Below are 17,686 nucleotides of genomic sequence, written 5' to 3' on the forward strand. Positions count from 1 at the left end.
TCTAAACATGCTAACTCCTTCTCATTTTTTGATTGGTGGACCACTAGTAAACATATCGGAACCACTTTTTTTAAACGACAATCAAGAATTTTTCAAACATGAAAATTTACTCACTAGGTGGCAACGAATAACTAAAATTTATCAAAACCTTTGGTCCCGGTGGCATTTAGAATACTTACATTTATTCCAACAACGCTCAAAATGGAGAAAACAACATGCCAATATCAAAATAATCAGCATGGTTTTACTTATCGAAGAAAATTTACCTCCAAAAAGCTGGTGTTTAGGAAGAGTAATCGAAGTTTTCCCAGGCAAGGATGGTTGCATTCAAGCTATCGCTGTTAAAACCAAAAACTGCATTTTTAATCGCGCTATCACTAGGGTTTGTCCATTACCCAAAAAATTCGAACTTGATAATCAGTCATTCTAAGTTCAACATAAATATTAACTTTTTTTTTTGGGGTGGCGTTATGGTAAAATTCTCATTGTCATTTCGAATTTTGATAATTGCAACTTAACTCAAATTTATAAAATTTGTATTTTAAAATTTTTTACCTTATTCTGTAGTTGAATTTTGAATTTAAACTTTGAAACTTAAGTATTGATTTTTTAGATATAACTCCTGTACTAAAATTTAAAATAACTTAAAATTTTTATTTTGTTAAAGTACAGCATCATAAAATTTTGTTTTACCGCTAGGAAGCTTCTAACAATTTGTTATTGAAAATGTTTTTTTTTATATACAAGAACAACAATTATAATATCAAATTTAAATTACTTATATATACATACACAACATGTACGTATGTGCGTACATATTTCACATATCACTAAGATTTATCATACGATAATTTAGAATTAGCAATTATTAATTGAAAACATAAGTTTTAGTTGTAATAAAGCATTTATTGATTAAACCGACCAGTTTAATTTTTTGTAATTTATACAACTTGGAAATACAAAATATCGTTACAACATTTTAATTGAAAAAAATTAGATCAATTAATATTTTAGAATTATAATTTCGTAATTATGGATTTGGAAAAGCCTAAATTCCCTCCACATACTAAATTATCTACTAAAATGACTGAAAAATTCTTAAGACTAGTTACTTCAACGATTAATAAAAACTATTCAGGAGATCCCTTAGCACTCCAATCGTTTATAGATTCAATCAACCTATTAAGTACTATTGCAACGAGCGACCCCTTGAGACACCTTTTAAAAACATGTATATTGTCAAAACTCGAGGGTAAAGCAAGGGAAAAAGTTGAGAACAATAATAACTCAGTAAGCGATATAATTCAAACTTTAAAATACAAAATAAAGGGAGATAACTCTAAAATCATAGAAGGGAAAATGCAAGCATTAAGAACAGATAGAGTATCCTTATCTGAATTTTCTAAACAGGCTAACGAATTAGAGGACAGTTTAAAACAATCCTTGATTATGGAAGGAATCAGCAAGGAAAAAGCAAAGGAATTAACTATTGAAAAAACGGTGAATATGTGTAGAGCATCGTCTAGAACTGACCTTGTAAAATCGGTATTAGCATCAACAAAATTTAGCGACTCTAAAGAAGTAGTAGCTAAATTCATTATAGAAGTAAACGAGAAAAATAAAGAGAATCAGGTATTAGCGTACAGAACTAATCAGTACAAAAATAATAAGAACACTTATAAATATAATAACTACAATAGCAGCAATCGAGGTAGAAAAAATAATAACAATAATTCTTTCAGTAATAAATCATTTAATAACAATAATAATAGATCATTCAATCATAATAATAATAACTGATTCCAAAATCGGAGCAATTATAGACAAAATTTTAATGTAAACGCAAACGTTAGATATATGGGAAACACCAACCACCCTCAATGGCAAAGACAGAACACCGAGGGTCAAAATTTAGAAAAAAACCTGAGCCAATAATAAATTAAAATCTCAGCGATAAATAAACATCATAGAATAAATAAAGAGGAAAATATAAATATAAAAGGAATAACAAGGAATACAATTAAATCTTCAGGGACTTTATGGTCAAATTTATATATTAACGAAAAAAAATAGAGTTGACCGTGTCAACTCTGTGATACCGTACGAAATTGGTACCCTATGTGCGAATAAATATGTAATAGCTGACTATTGACAGATTATAACTTTAAGTTACCATATTAATTATGCAAAATTTCAGTACTGTGTTTTCAATATTTGCTATGATATGGCCGAACTACTATTGAAGTTGTTCATACACCAGAAGAAGAAAGAGCCAAGAAATTTCAATGTATTTTATCAAACACATTGACCCAACTAATTTATTCGCTTGTGTGAAACTTCAAAACAACTTTTATAACTTCTGAGATATAGTCAAATTTAGAAGTTGTACGGCAGTTACCAGAAGAAGTCAAGCAATTTAAACGCATTTTGTCAAACACATTGGCCCTACTAAGATATTTACTTATGCAAAATTTTAATACCTTTTATAGTTTCTAAGATAGTCAAATAAATTTTTAAGTTGTATGGCAGCTATCCGAACCAGCACCCCTATCATATCCAATTTAAATAGGCTTCTGGTATTAACTATAATAAACAATTTGTGAAAATTTGGTGAGCTCAATTAGTTTTTGAGTTATCGTTGGGGCGGACGGACAGACAAAGCTAAACCGACTCAAAATTCGACGCTGATCAAAAACATACACTTGACTCTATATCTAAGACCGTTATTTCTCAGCGTTACAAACCGTAACGCAAATTTGACATACAATTCAAACATACGTTCGTACGGGTATAATAAGAATAATTTAAAATGCAGTTTTAAACAAATTTGATATACCACCTCAATTAAGTATATATTAAGGAAAGACTTCTTAAAAAATTATAAATGTAATATTGACTATGATGAAATGAGTTTCATTATTAAAACAGATTTTGATATTTTCACAATTCCAATTTATGGTGGACTAAGCAGTGATACATTAGCTTAATGTGAAGTATTTAGGAAATTCACATTACCTTCTAACGAAGAATGTGTAATTTTAGGTCAAGAAAAATCTGAAGGAATTTTTATTTCTCGTACAATAGTATCGTCAAGGAACCTCATAATACGCATAATGAATATTAATATAGAACCCAAAACAATAAACTCAACCGCTATCTGATTTCACTATAATAAAGACGCATAAAAACGAATTTAATCAGGAACGTATTAAAAAACTTGAAAATATAATTTCGAAAAATACAGAACAAAATTATTATTTCAAATTAAAACCATTATTTGGAGAATACAGTTATATTTTTCAAATGGAAAATGACAAAATGACTGTTAATAATGTTTATAAATTAGGAATAACTGATAATAATCAGGTATACAAAAAAAACTATCGACTGCCTTTAATGCAAAAGCAGGAAATCAATGAACAAATAGAAAATTTAGTAAAACACGAATTAATTGAGCCAAGCTAATCAAATTTTAATATTTTAATTATATTAGTACCCAAAACAGGAAATTTAAAGAAATGGCGTCTTTGTATACACTATAGGCAAGTTAATAAAAAACTAATAGCTGATAAATTCCCATTATCGCGTATCGAAAATATACTAGATAATAAGGAGAACTAAATTTTTTTCAGTACTCGATTTATCTTCGGGATTTCATCAAATCACACTAGATGAAGAATCTAGAGATATTACTTCATTTAGGATCATATCGTTGGAAAGTGTTACCATTTGGTCTTAATGTTTCATTAAATTCATTCTCAATAATGATGTCTTTAGCTTTCGCTGGAGCAATTCCTTTGCAATGTTTCATCTACATGGACGACGTTATAGTAGTAGGATGTGCAGAAAAATATCATTTTAAAAATCTTATATCGGTATTCGCAACATGTAGAAAATATAAGTTGAAATTAAACCCAGATAAATGTCAATTTTTTAGAAAAGAATTAACGTATTTAGGACATAAATGCACAGATCAGGGAATCTATCCTGACGATTCCAAATACGGGCGGGTAATAATAAATTATCGAATCTTATGTATTTTACTAACCTAGATATAAGTTTAAAATGTGACAAAGAAGAATGGTAAAAATATATTTATAAATAGTATTAAATAAAGGAAGATCTGTACAGTTTTACGAGTCGATTTAAGTAAGTAACATTGGTTGTTTTATTTAAAAATTAATACGGATGTTATAATAAACCGTATACATTATAAGAGGTATTATACAATTTTATGCGACATAACTCAAATCGAGGTTCTAAAATAATTACTCAAAAGATAATAGAACTCAATGGAACTAATTATTTGTTTAATTAGGTACTTTTTCGTAATTATTTTTAAGAGCATTTCTTAATTTAAGTTTTATCTTACAAAATATAGGGAAAAAAACATATCTATATATATATGGCGAGTGTGTTTTTGAAGAAAAAAAGTAAACTTAAAATATCTCACACACAGAATGGAACACAATTTCAAAACTACAGATACAACACTTGCAACGTGCAAGTACACACGACTAGTATTTTATATGCGAACTATGCTAAAGGTAAAAAACCCTATCTCCTCTGCTTTAAATATTGAATGTTTTTGTTGGTTCTAATTCAGAGATACAATTTTTATGAGTTAATTTTCGGTTTATGCAAAGTAAATAAATAGATACATTTGTATTTGTTAAATGAATTATAGGAAAAGCTTTACATAATCAAACACCAATCGTGTTTAAAATTTACTATCGGGCTTGGTCTATGCTGAAAAAGATAAATTAAAAGAGATTTTAAATAATAATCTAAAATTAAAGTGTATTAAAGTGAAAAAAATAAAGTCATTTAATAAACTATACCTTGTGTTTTTTGAAAAAATCTATAAGAATGACTGGTTTAAAAAAACATTTTTTTATAAATATAGAAGAGGGTGTAGAAAATTAATAAATGTAAATATAAATGACACAGTGCACAAATTGTCAGATGTATGGCTAAAGGTAACCAGGCTAATCATAACACCAGGGACTATAAAAATGATGCAATTACAAAATATATCAATTGTAAGGCTAAACCATACTTCTAACGACCATTTTTGTCATTTGTTGGAGGTCTATGGGAAAATGATACATAAAAATTCAAGGGGTGATAAGTTGAAAACTTAAAATTTTTCACTAAATACAAGCTACGAAAAAAATTCTCTATAATTGCAAAATGTGAATAAGCAGGTTCGACGAAATATAAATCTAATAAACCTGAGTCAAAAAAGCAATGGTTTCCAATTTAGCACTTTTCACTTCAACAAGTGAAAACACTGCTTTTAAGTACAATCTCTAGCTATGTATTTAGAAGGAGTAATGTTAAATACATTGCAATAAACCAAAAAAAAAATTCAACGAGGCGTTAAAATAATGCTCGAATTTAAGGATTAATTGCGTGAGTTAAACAAAATAATTCTATTTATAATGGCATGGGAATTACCGGTAGCTTTCTGCATTAATAAAAATTCGGAAAAGTTTACTGTTTCTGAAAAATTATGTGCGGCAAATTCGAATTTTTCAAATTTCGAAAGGTGAAAACTTGAGAGGGGATGAAATGGGAAAAATTTTTCTTCTTCCGAAATGAACTATTAGTGCCTAAAAGCTGCTTTCAGACTCCTAAGCTTTTCGGTGTAGAAGAAAAACGATATCAAAAGTTTGGAAAAAACGAGATTTAGATAACGTCGATTTTAACGGCCATTTTGTCTTTTCAAAGTTCAAAAAATAAGAAGCTGTATGCCGCGGTAGAAGAAGCGAGCCACTATTTTTCTGCGCTTGCAAAATTTGAAAAATGCTCATAGTTTCGCTGTAATAAGTACTTGAAAAATGACCTGCCTTGCGTATTCCAAGTTTGAACGAAATAATGACACATACAAAGATCTCAGAATATACGGATTATCAATTTACTTACCCCACCTTTTCACAAAAGGCAGCATTGAGTTGGCTTTGATTATTGATTAATGAATTCAAATGAGCTCCAGAAGTCGACTTTCCATCAAAACTAAGACCGAGGTTCTTGAAATTGTCAACTCTCCCTATAAGCTCATCATTACTAAAATAATCTGCAATAAAAGGAATTGATCTGCGAGTGTAACTAACAACCGCACATTTATTATATAAGAAATAAGTTGTTGTGATTACATCAAGTTGAAAATGAAATCAAATAATCTTAAAATGTGTTAAATAAAAATTACAAAAAGTTTTTTGTGTGAAACAAAATTTTGGGTACATTAAAGTAAGAATTATTTTGATATTTTTGACATTTTTGCTGATATTCCCCAGGGATCAGTTATTGGTCCAATACTATATAATTTGTATACCTCGGATTTACCTTTATTAAATTACACTTCTTTGCTGACGATGTATCTATTGCTGCTGGAACTAATGGACACTAAATAGTACAAAACTTGCAGATTTGACTAATTACGTTAAGTAATTACTATAATAACTGGAAAATTTCATTAAGGGTCGAAAAAACCAAACCAAAAAAAAAGAAGCATTTTTGTAAAGAAAAATATTTTTTGTCATCTACAAATTTCAATACAAACAAGAAATATACAATGGTGTGGTTCGGTGACGTACCTTTGGCGTAATTTTTTATAAAAAATTTTCTCCGAAGTAAACTATTTTCTTCGCCATATACGATAAAATAAATAAAACATAAAATTTCTGTATCTTTTCATCAACAGAAATTCAAAGTTTTCTAGAGGAAATAAATTAACAATATATAAAGCGATATTCCAGCCATTTTGATTGTATTCTTCACCCAATTGGAAAGATAGGAATTTGAGCAAAAATTTGCAAATTGCACAAAATAAATATCCAATTAGCTTGTTAATACTTACTGAGCACGTTAGAAGTGAAACGTAATTTCAGTAAAATTATATTGAAATCCTATAACGGTGTAGCAAATTATTTGAGAAATCTGAAGGAAAACGCGTTTCGTCATTTGGAGAAGAATAAGCTAAAGAAACGAATATAAGAAATATAATTATCCAAAATGGCGAATTTCGGATATGCGGATGAGTTTTAAAAAGGTAAACATAATGATCAGATAAAAATAAATTTACCATACTTTTTAATACATTTTGAATGCACTTGAGGCAAATAAAAATTTAACCTTTAAATTTTAAGTTTTACTGCACTTTCATGAAAAATTTATATGTTGAATGCAATTTTAGGCAATTTTATTATATCTATGGAGCACACTAAAATTTACATAAAGAAATCATGCTTTTTTCATGTAAAATGTGCCCCATCGACAAAAAAAATGGTTTGTGGAGCAAATGAGCACAAAAAATCTGTAAAATGTGGTTCATGGAACAAAAACGACACCGAATATCTTACAAACTAAGAAATATAGGAAAAAATGGTTTGCGTGACGTGAAAGAGTCAACCGACGAAATGTAATTATAAAATGAATGTTAATGTGGAGCGAAAAAATAAATAAATATAAAAAATATAAAAGTAAAACGAGAGTTGCTCTCCACGCAAAGGCCTTATACTAACCATGGCAGTGGGCATATTATAACCTTAGGTTTTTCGTAAACATCTTTCGCTTTTGTAAAAGAAGCAAAACAATAATAAAAATAATTATGAAGTTTGATAAAATATGTGCACGCATTAATAAAATAAGAGAGGTTCGATTGCTGGATATACATTACGTATGTATACGCTTTGCATTTGAGTCCCACATCAATTGATTTTTTTCCTGATTTTAAAAATGAACATATAAATATTTATTTTTGTTTTTATTTTCGCAATTTAATTTGAAACACTTTTTTAAAGTATAGCTAATTAAATTGAATTTTTGGCTAATTAAATTAAAATTTGTGAGCAATCAATTTTATTTCATGTATATTTTCTACAATCAAACAGTTTAATGTAAAATTTTTCAGCCATAAATTGAATTAGGTTTTAATAAATATCTCGCAACGTAGTTAAATTAAATATGTTGGCTGAATACCATAGGGTATTTTTGTATTTCTGTATTTTAGAATATGTAACGTATATATTATGACTCGCTTGTATCACGGTCGTCTGGTACAAGACAGTTTATAAAAACTTTATAAAACTTTATAAAGCTTTAGTATGCAAAGCTTCTGATGTAATACTTTTGAGAAAAATGAGCAAAATGATAACGTCGTCATTTTACAGTGTTTAAAGTTTTTTCAAGTTTTGTAAAATAAAATTTTGTAAAAGTTTTGCAAACTTTTACAATCATAAAACTGTCAAAACATATGTTCTTTATATATGTACTGTTTTTTTAAACCTTTTACTTTTAAAAAGTTTATAAATTTTTTTTTTCAACTTTTCCATCTGTTTTTAAATCAGAATCGGTTTTTCTTTGCGAGAAATTATTTTACGTTTTCTCCTTTTAAAGTTTTTTCAAATTTAATATCAGACAGACCTTCTCCCCGCGGTTCGTCTTAAAGGCTGCTTTGCACCTCATTTTCTGCTTCATTTGCTACTTTTATGGCCCTTACTCCATCTTTGCCTCAACCCGTTTAGTTGGGCAGGAACGTGAGACCCACCAACACCTTGAGCAGTTTCTTGTGCCCTTTTGAGTTCGTGCACGACGATCCTCCGGAACCGGTGCTTCAATTTGTGCCCCTCTCCTCCTATGACAATTGAAGGATAGGGTTACAAATGTTTTTTCCCATTTCTGATCAGCGCTCCTGTGCTTAGGAATGTCGTCTCCCTTCTTTGCACTAACGTCGACCCTCTCACGCCTTTAGAAGAGGTACCCGGCTGATGACGGTCCCATCGGGTAATTTCCGCTGTTCCAAGAACCACACATATCATCTTATACCTGCGACCGATTCGCGGGTCGTCCCAGAGGCGGCAAAGATAGTGGCTTCCGCGCCCTTCTTTTCGCTTCTGAGCTTCCCTTTGCGCGGAGCAAAAAAGGTAGTCACCCACCACTCGCATCTGGTGCGTTAACGCGTGATGAAGTGGAGGAAATATTCTTGTCATCTCGCCCAGTTCTACGGGTTTCTTCACGGAGGTAGGTCTCCATTCTAACCGAACTTCTGCTTGCACTCTCTGAATTTGCTTTTATATGTTATTTTGGCGGTGGTATACCACTTGGTTGATGTTTTTGTTGTTGCTGTTTTGTCTCTTATTCATGTTTTGGTTCCACGAATAGCTAGAAAAGAGCCTCGCGTGATACAGCAAGGTTAAAGACTCTTTGTTATCAGAGACTCACCGCATACAGCATCCAGTACGCCCCCGGCTGCCAACTAGTCCACTGGACACGGGTTGTATAACACCACTGGATTGGGGTTGCGGAAATTATTGAAGGTAGATCGCTAACCGTTACTCCATGCCCACCAAGACTTTCTTGGTTGCCTGAACTCACTCGTGACCTCTTCGGCATGGTTGAACCTACCAGGCGCCGCAGCCAATCTAAATAACATGACCTTAGAACTGAAATATTTGAAAAAGATACTTAAAATAGATTTATTAGTTTGATAATAATAAATCCAATTAGCATTGAAAAAATTTTCAAAAGACAAGCCACTGCCCTGGTAAGTATAAGACTACCCTATTAAAAAATTTTCTCAAACCGCTTCAATCGGGTAAACTTCAATATAATTCGTATGTTTTTCCTGAATTTATTTTCTATTGAAATTATTTGTTAGTTTGGAAAAGACTATTAGAGAAGTAGGTTCTTTTGTTTGGATAATAATTTTTTATTTTTATTTTCATATATCATGAAAACATAGAATACAATAAGAGAAATGGGAAATTAAAGACAATTAATTATTCCTTTTTAGGTTCTCCTAAAGAATTTTGCAGATTTATTGGTTAAATTACATGAATTCTATGTACATGTAAACATGTATGTATGTAACCAATAACAATAAATTAATATTTGTATACTATTGTTTTTCTTTTAAACTTGATTAGTTTTGTAGCATACTTATAAGCAAAATTTTAAAATGCTTTACATCTTTAGACATGCTACAGTTTTCGAACGTAAATTTTTTATCAAACATTTTTGCCCCACATGTTTTTTATGAAACATTTGCATTTCACAGTTTTATATGTTGAAGATACATTAGATTGTAGATGTCTAAGGGAGCTGAGTGGGCAGGAGTGTCCCCCGAGTCACCGCAGCCATTCACGACTTACTGTAGACTCCCTACGCCCCTATCTACAATATCCCCGTTCTAAGTATGAAACCAGAGACATCCCTAAGAAGGTTGGACAGCAGTTCCCGAACACTTAGCAAACCCTGTTCTAAACAATTGCGCAGTCGAAATTGCAGGCAATGGCTCCTGCGCAGCTCCAACAGCTCCGCGGTGAACTTCCTCGAGCATATTGGAAGAAACATCTCGAGCATGTTGGTCTTGTCGGCTCCTTAGAGCCTGCCTTGACGCCAGGATACTGAATTGCCTTTCTCCATTCCCCTGACGGTTATTCTCGAGAAATTAAGAAAAATAGATCCTCCATTGGTTTCCATAGATCCTCCAAACCGGGTGGAGCACCCTCCAAGAGCTCTTTTTTAAGCTGATTTTGTTCCCCTATCCTATCGAAGAACTTCCCCCAGGGGAGACCGACGGTTGCTTCATCTTTTGGGTCATAGCTAACACAGATGTGCTGTCTGGGAACGTTGTCGCCACTTAGCACAGCTATGTTACAGCCATCCCAAGGTTTAAACCTGCTACAGCCAATGGTAATCCAATCCTTGGTGTTCCTGTTGTTACATGTGACGAATATCCATCCCTCCCTTTACGACGAGGCAGTAAGTTGGGTTACGAGTCGGGAACTTTACCATTTACTATTTACCTAATAAAGAGTAATTTGAAAAAACTTTAACTTCATCTTTCTGAAAGAATACTTAAAACAAAAATTACGTTGTTATTTAGATTTCTAATTTTTAGGAAAAGTGTTCCTATTTACATAACGCATTTTATATTACTTTTCGTATTTTTTCCTTAACAACATACTTTATATTACCTCTATATACGGTGTACCGTTGACACTTTTCAATATATGTATCTGGTTGAAACTATACACAGCGACTCCCACTTGTATTCGTACAACGGAGCAAAATGTACAATTCGAAATTATTTTGCAAATTTTTCTTAATTTTAGTTTTTTTACAAAATTGGTTATTTATCATTAAAATTAAATCAAAACAAAGAAAAAAAAAATATTTGTTTTTAGAACTTTTCAAGAAAACAAAAACAACGAAAAAAAAAGCTCACAGTCATATTGGTACAGTTATATAAAGCCACCAAAATTGACCGTAGCCTATTATAAAAATGACAAATCGCTTTCAGAGATTAGTACTTTACTGGAAAGGAATCGTTTTACAATTCTGTATATTATAAAGCGTTATACCGATGAAAATAGGATACAGAATAAACCACGAAATTTAATTAGAAAGCTATTAAGCAACCGTGAATAAACGCGTTATTCTCCGAGAAATTAAAAATAACCAAATCAAAAATAAGATAACAAAATAATAACAAAAATAAGAAATTAAGAACAAATGCCCCTAAGTCAACTTTCAAAATGTAAGGCCAGAAACAGTTCGATGGACTATTAGAAATCATGGTTGCAATGGCAGAGTTGCCAGAAAAAACCTTTTCATAATAAGAAAAATAGAATGAAGCGCTTAGAATTTGCAAGCCAGCACAAAAAAATAAGATTTTGAGTTTTAAAAGCACGTAATTTTTACCAACGAAAGTAAATTTTATATTTTTGATTCTGGTGGCAGACAAATTGTTTGGAGAAGACCTAAATAATTCGAAACTTTTGCTTGTAAATTTATAACCAACTGTAAAACATGGTGGAGGTTCAGTGTTTTCAACACCTGGAATAGGAAATTTGGCTATAATAGAAAGTTATTATAAACCAAGATAAATACAGCAATCCCTCCTATAACGTAATTTTTGGGACCAAAAAATTTTTACGTTAAGTGAAATTACATTATAGGAGGTCCAACTAAACTAATATGACTAATATGTATGTACATACATATGTATGTATGTACTTGATATTTGCCTAAACTAGTAAGTTGTCTGTTGGTAAAGAAAGAAATTTAAATGAAAAAAAAAATAGATTATTGCATATTAAATTATTTTAAAATTACGTAAAACGAGGTAAAAATTACATTAAGTGAAAATAGGTAGGAAAAATAAAATTTACATATATCGAAATTTAAAGTAATAGGTTACGTTATAGGAGGGATTGCTGTATATTGATATCTTTAAGATAAATTTAAAAGAAATTGCTGAGCGCTAGGGAATCGAAGAAAGTTTCAAGTTTTGTTAAGATAATGATCCCAAGCACACTGCTTATAAAACTCGATCACGGTTACTTTATAATTTTCTGAAAGTTGCACAGACACCTCCATAATCTCCGGATATTGATCCGATTGAAATTTTATGGCAAGAATTAGAAAGCGAGCTCGAAAACATCAAATAACGAGTGTAAACATGCTAAAAACCAAATTAGTGTTAGAATGCTAAAAACTAAATTTTTCCGGGCATCGCAAAAAAAACTTGTTGTATACAATAACGTATTAGACTTAGGATTAGAATAAGTTTGTGCTTTTAATAATATAATTAATGTAATGCTGTACGAATACGACTGTGACTTGAATTTGTTCAACGAACTTTTAAAAATATTTGTTTTTAATAATTTCGTTTGTTAAATGCAATTTAATTTTTATTTTTGTTTACTACTATTATTAATAATAATAAAACTCGATTAAAATATTTTCAAAATATATTTCACATTTTCTGTTTTATTAAATAGAATTAAAATATGATTGCTGTACGAATACGAGTGGGAGCCGCTGTATATATACTATCTCAATGATTTTATAAAATTCCTGCAAACATTTTCTTTTTTGCAATATTTTTGTATAACGTCAGAAGAAATAAAACCGTAAAATGCGAAATTACTGCACCAAATAATGTATATATCTCTCTGATACAGTACTTGTACATTTTCTTATATATGTACATATATCAATAACACATTGTGATTTATGATAGCTTAATATAATAAATTTTGTTTTGATTTTTTCAACTTTTGCAAGCTCTTCAAAAAGCTTTGTCATTTACTAAAATAAAACTGCCGACGAATTTTCGTTTTATGGGCTACGTGAGAGATCGGTAGAGAGAGCTCCCAACTTGAATTGTTAAAAGTAAATACATATGATATTTTATAAACCATTTAAGATTGCACTTTATTAAAATACTGGAATGAAAGACATGTTCTATATTTTAAACTTTGGAAAGAGTCATATGGACAAATGCAGTTTTTGTTATAAGTTGTTTTTGAAAACAAAAACATTTAATTAACAGAAAAAAAAACGTTTTAAGGCATAATAAGGTTCTTTTGAATATATCTACATAAGGTTGTTATAAATATATCTACATGGATAAAGTCATATCTCTCTGGCAGGACTTACAGAGTTCTCTTTCATTCAGCAATTTCGTCGCCTATTTCGTCTAATTCTGGTGTACTCCAGGATAGTCACTTAGGTCCATTGCTGTTCATAATTTCAATTAATGATGTTGTTTCCATGCTAACGCACAGTGAGGTATTAATATATGCAGATGACATGAAAATTTAAAAAAAAATAAGCTCTACAAATGATGCTTTGTGTCTTCAGAGTGATCTTAACCGCTTCTACGGCTGGTACTCAAAAAACAACCTAAAAATCAATGTAAGTAAATGTGCACAAATGTGCTTCTCTAGGCAAAAATGGCCATTTTTTACAAACTATACTTTGAATGGCCAAGCTCTTAGTCAAGTTGATTCAATAATGGACCTGGGTGTTTGCTTCGATAGCAAGTTGTCATTTATAAACCACTATAATCATATCATATGCAGATCAAGCTCGATGTTAGGTTTCATTTAATGCTGGTCAAAGGAGTTTAATGATCCTTGTGTCTTAAAATCACTCTACACATGCCTGGTCCGTTCTCATCTTGAATATGCTTCACAAGTATGGTCACCCTATTACGATATACATATTAATAGAATTGAGTCTATTCAAAAAAAGTTTTTGAGGTTCGCACTGCGCCTCCTTCCTTGGGAGGACCACATCATTCTTTCACCTTACGAGCACAGACTCAAATTAATTGACCTACCCACACTCGGTAAAAGACGTGACGTCGCGGATTTGTTATTCATTTTTCAGCTTATGAAAACTGACTTAATCTCCCCCGATATTTTAAATAAAATTGTGATTAATTCCAACCTTAGGTCTCGTTCCCCGGATCCTTTCATGGTTCCTTTTCATAGGACTAATTATGGGAAACATGAACCTGTCAGCAGAATGCTGCGTTTATGCAACAAACACAAACACAAACTTGGCTTTTCACTGAAGAAAGACACGACGAAAAAGCTTCTATTTACTTATAGTTAAGTATAACCCTTTGCTTTATTTTAACAAATTCTTGTTTTAGCTTTTCATTGTCTATATTCATATTTAATGGACTATTATTACTAATAAGTTTTATTTTGTATAATTTTTAAATTTAATTTTTAAGTCAAAAATTTGTTCTCTCTAAAAAAAATGTATCTGTATATTCATTCTTTAATTTTAAGTTATGTAAAATGTTTGAGCTAAACATAAATAAATAAATAAATATTTGTTTTCAAATAACTTGTCATCTTAACTTAATTCTATATGATACAACTATCTATCCATTTATTCATTTTCAAAACGTTCAGTGCCGTGTTTTTATATAAAAAGGACATAAAAGTTATGTAGGTTTTTGTGCGCATGCTATCTTAACATCAAATGTTAAAAAGCTTCTCACCTAATAAAAAAACATTGAAAAAGAAGTACAATGCACAAACTAAGAATGGAAAAAAGAGAAGAATACTGAATTAAACCAATTGACGAAAAAGAACTAAGGCACACTGTGATACTCGTATGAAAGAAAAATTTGAAGAGATTTTTCGTGAAGAATAAACTTAAAATCTAAAGAAAACTTGTGTTTTAAAATTTTTTATAATATTTTCATTTCATATCAAATTGTAAAATTTTCACATAAAAGTATTTAAAAAAAATAGGAGTCATTTTACAAAACCCATTAGTTCTTTCTTCTTGTAATTAACAAGAAGAAAATTTCAATTAAAAAACAAAATTGATTCAGTTTTGTATATGCGGATTATTTCCAGTTTTTAGAATAGAAATGAGTGAATAGAAATATTTGTAAATTATTAGAATAAAAAATCATTAAGTTAAGTGAATAATAATATAGCGTAAATAAATTATGTTCAAAATTTTTAAATTATCTTTAACTAAAAATTGTAAAACAAAAACAAAATTTTTTTCTTTATAACAAAAGAAGCAGAAGAACAAATAGACTTTCAAAGTCATCTTAAGGATAAATAATGAAGTGCCAAGTACCAATAAGTAAGAATAATATAATAAAATTTATTCCATGTTCTACATAAATATAATATGTACACTAACCCAAAAATATTTTTCTGTATAGGATATAAATAAACATAACTTATATATTACAACTACAAATTAGTAAAAATATGTGTGAGTTTTTTATTTATAAAACTGTGTATGTTTTTATTCTAAAAAATTTTTTCAAAATTACAAACAAAACAAATTAATATTTTCATTCGCACATTTGTATTCATACATATGTATAAGTATCTAGAAATAATACTTTATGTATACATTAAGCCCATTAAATACTATATATGTATGTATATGCAGGTTTATAATACGAAATACAAAAGCTTATTTAAAGCAGCAAACCGAACCACACAATTTAAAAAGACGGGACAAAATTTTAAACTTATGAGACACTAAATTTCGCAAGACAAGTTTCTCTCAGAAATAGATCGTTATACATGTTAAACGAAGGTAAATACATACATATTTCTTTTAGAGACATTTCGGTCTCTCTATCCACTTTTATGCCTCATCATTGAAAGAATCGATTTCAATGTAAGCTGTATATGAACTTTACTAAGGGATGATTTAGGTATTAGCGAGAAAGTGAATCATTCCTAATTATTACAATACTGCGTTAAGCAAATTATTGTGAAAATTATTTTATACTTTGGTAAAGCATAAGAATTTGCTGCGATCACATTCTTATCTACTTTAACGACATACCTACATAATTGCAATTTAAAATGTTTGTGAATTCAGGATAGGTACAAAAAAAATCTTGCCGTCCTTTAATGTTTTTAGTCATTTGCATCTAAAAAAATTTTTACATAAATAAATTTTGGAGCTTTATTTTGATACATATTTGCAAAAAAATAGCAAAGGAGGGTAGTTTTCATTGAAAATCAGTATTGCCAAATAGATTAGCCCAGATGTCTCCCTTTTTTTCAAAATAAAATCTTCATTTTGAAAATTCGATAAAAAAAAATTTTTACGAACCCTTCGAGATCTTCAATTCAAGTTAAAGTGATAAAAAAGTAGAAAGCCAAAATATCACGATTTCGATTCGAACTAAATTAGACTGCAAAAGAAAAATTTATGAGATACATATGCACAATGATACATGATTTTATAAGCTGTATGTACATTTTGCAATTGCGCCAAGTCAATTAATATATGTAAAATTAAATGAAGCGAAGAATATAAAAAAAATTCAGTCATGAAATAGCGTTACGATGCGTTGCATATTAAATTGTTTTTTGGGTGAAATTTTAATTTTAATTTTAGTGAATAAAATGAAGATTTATAGTTTATATTAATTAAATTTTGTTTTTGGTTCATAACATTTAGTACTAAACAGAGGTGAATTTGAAAAAAATGTATAAAAATTTATTTAAAAGGAATAAATTAATAAGATTTGGTGTACTTTTCAAAGTTTCTACTATAATCATAATAATACATATATTTGATTACGTTCATATAAATAGGTGTTGCGCCATATAAATACCCCGAGGGTGTTGCGTCGAATGATGCAGAAGCAATAGTCTATGATAACGGGAAAACGTAAATCCTATAAGTACCTAGATTTACTTTGCCAAAGAATGAGGTTATTAGGGATAAATGGACACAAGCATTAAAAAAAAGGGATTCGACACCAACGCAGTATTTTTAATTTGTAAGAGCTTTAAATTTTATTCTGTTGCTTATTCTTATAAAAAAAAAAAAAAAAAAAAAATGATTTTTCAGAAATGACATTTCGCCAAAAATACATATGCAAATTTACAAATGCATTCACAAAAAACGCAGGGTCCAGGCTTTAATTTATTGTAATGTCAAGGTCTGTAACAACATTGCTAAACAACAGGGCTGTCGTTTGGCTCCGAATTGAAAATTTGTGTCCCCGATTTCTTCTTTTGCATTTTGACTCCGACTTTGTTTTCTCCTCAGTCAGACCCCAAAACAATATTGATAATTATTCTTGAAAAATTTTTCAGTACAAAAATATAATTTTTAAACAAAAAAAAATTTTTTTTGCAACACATATTTAAAATTTTGTTGGCAAAACCTTGGCTAACGGAGACAAGCGCGCATATACCTTCTTCGGCTCATTCAAAAGCCGCCACCTGACTTTTTGTAGTCAAGTTAATCAATTAAATAGTTAAAGTGCCAAATAACCAAACTTAATATTGCAATTTTGCATTTTGATTGAATTCGACCGAGTATGTTGTTGAAAACTTGAAAAATTTATTCAAAGCTCTTTCAGTTTAGCATATTG

General features: G+C 30.0%; 1 protein-coding gene across 3 annotated transcripts in view; it reads left to right on the forward strand.

The window, feature by feature from the left end:
* The first annotated feature begins 14,818 nt into the window (after positions 1-14,818).
* The window catches only part of LOC129611172 (chondroitin sulfate N-acetylgalactosaminyltransferase 2), a 111,616-nt gene continuing 108,748 nt past the window's right edge, over positions 14,819-17,686 (forward strand). Inside the window, exons 1-2 of one of the 3 annotated variants that reach the window (XM_055524156.1) lie at positions 14,820-15,414; positions 15,497-15,549. The gene's annotated coding sequence lies outside the window, so the exon portion shown is untranslated. Of the gene's footprint in view, positions 15,415-15,496; positions 15,550-17,686 lie in introns of all 3 variants that reach the window. The other 2 variants (XM_055524157.1, XM_055524154.1) reach the window with 2 other exon arrangements.

The sequence above is a fragment of the Condylostylus longicornis genome, unplaced genomic scaffold (assembly GCF_029603195.1).
Source record: "Condylostylus longicornis isolate FDR11 unplaced genomic scaffold, ASM2960319v2 ptg000048l, whole genome shotgun sequence".
In the NCBI taxonomy this organism is placed as follows: domain Eukaryota; kingdom Metazoa; phylum Arthropoda; class Insecta; order Diptera; family Dolichopodidae; genus Condylostylus; species Condylostylus longicornis.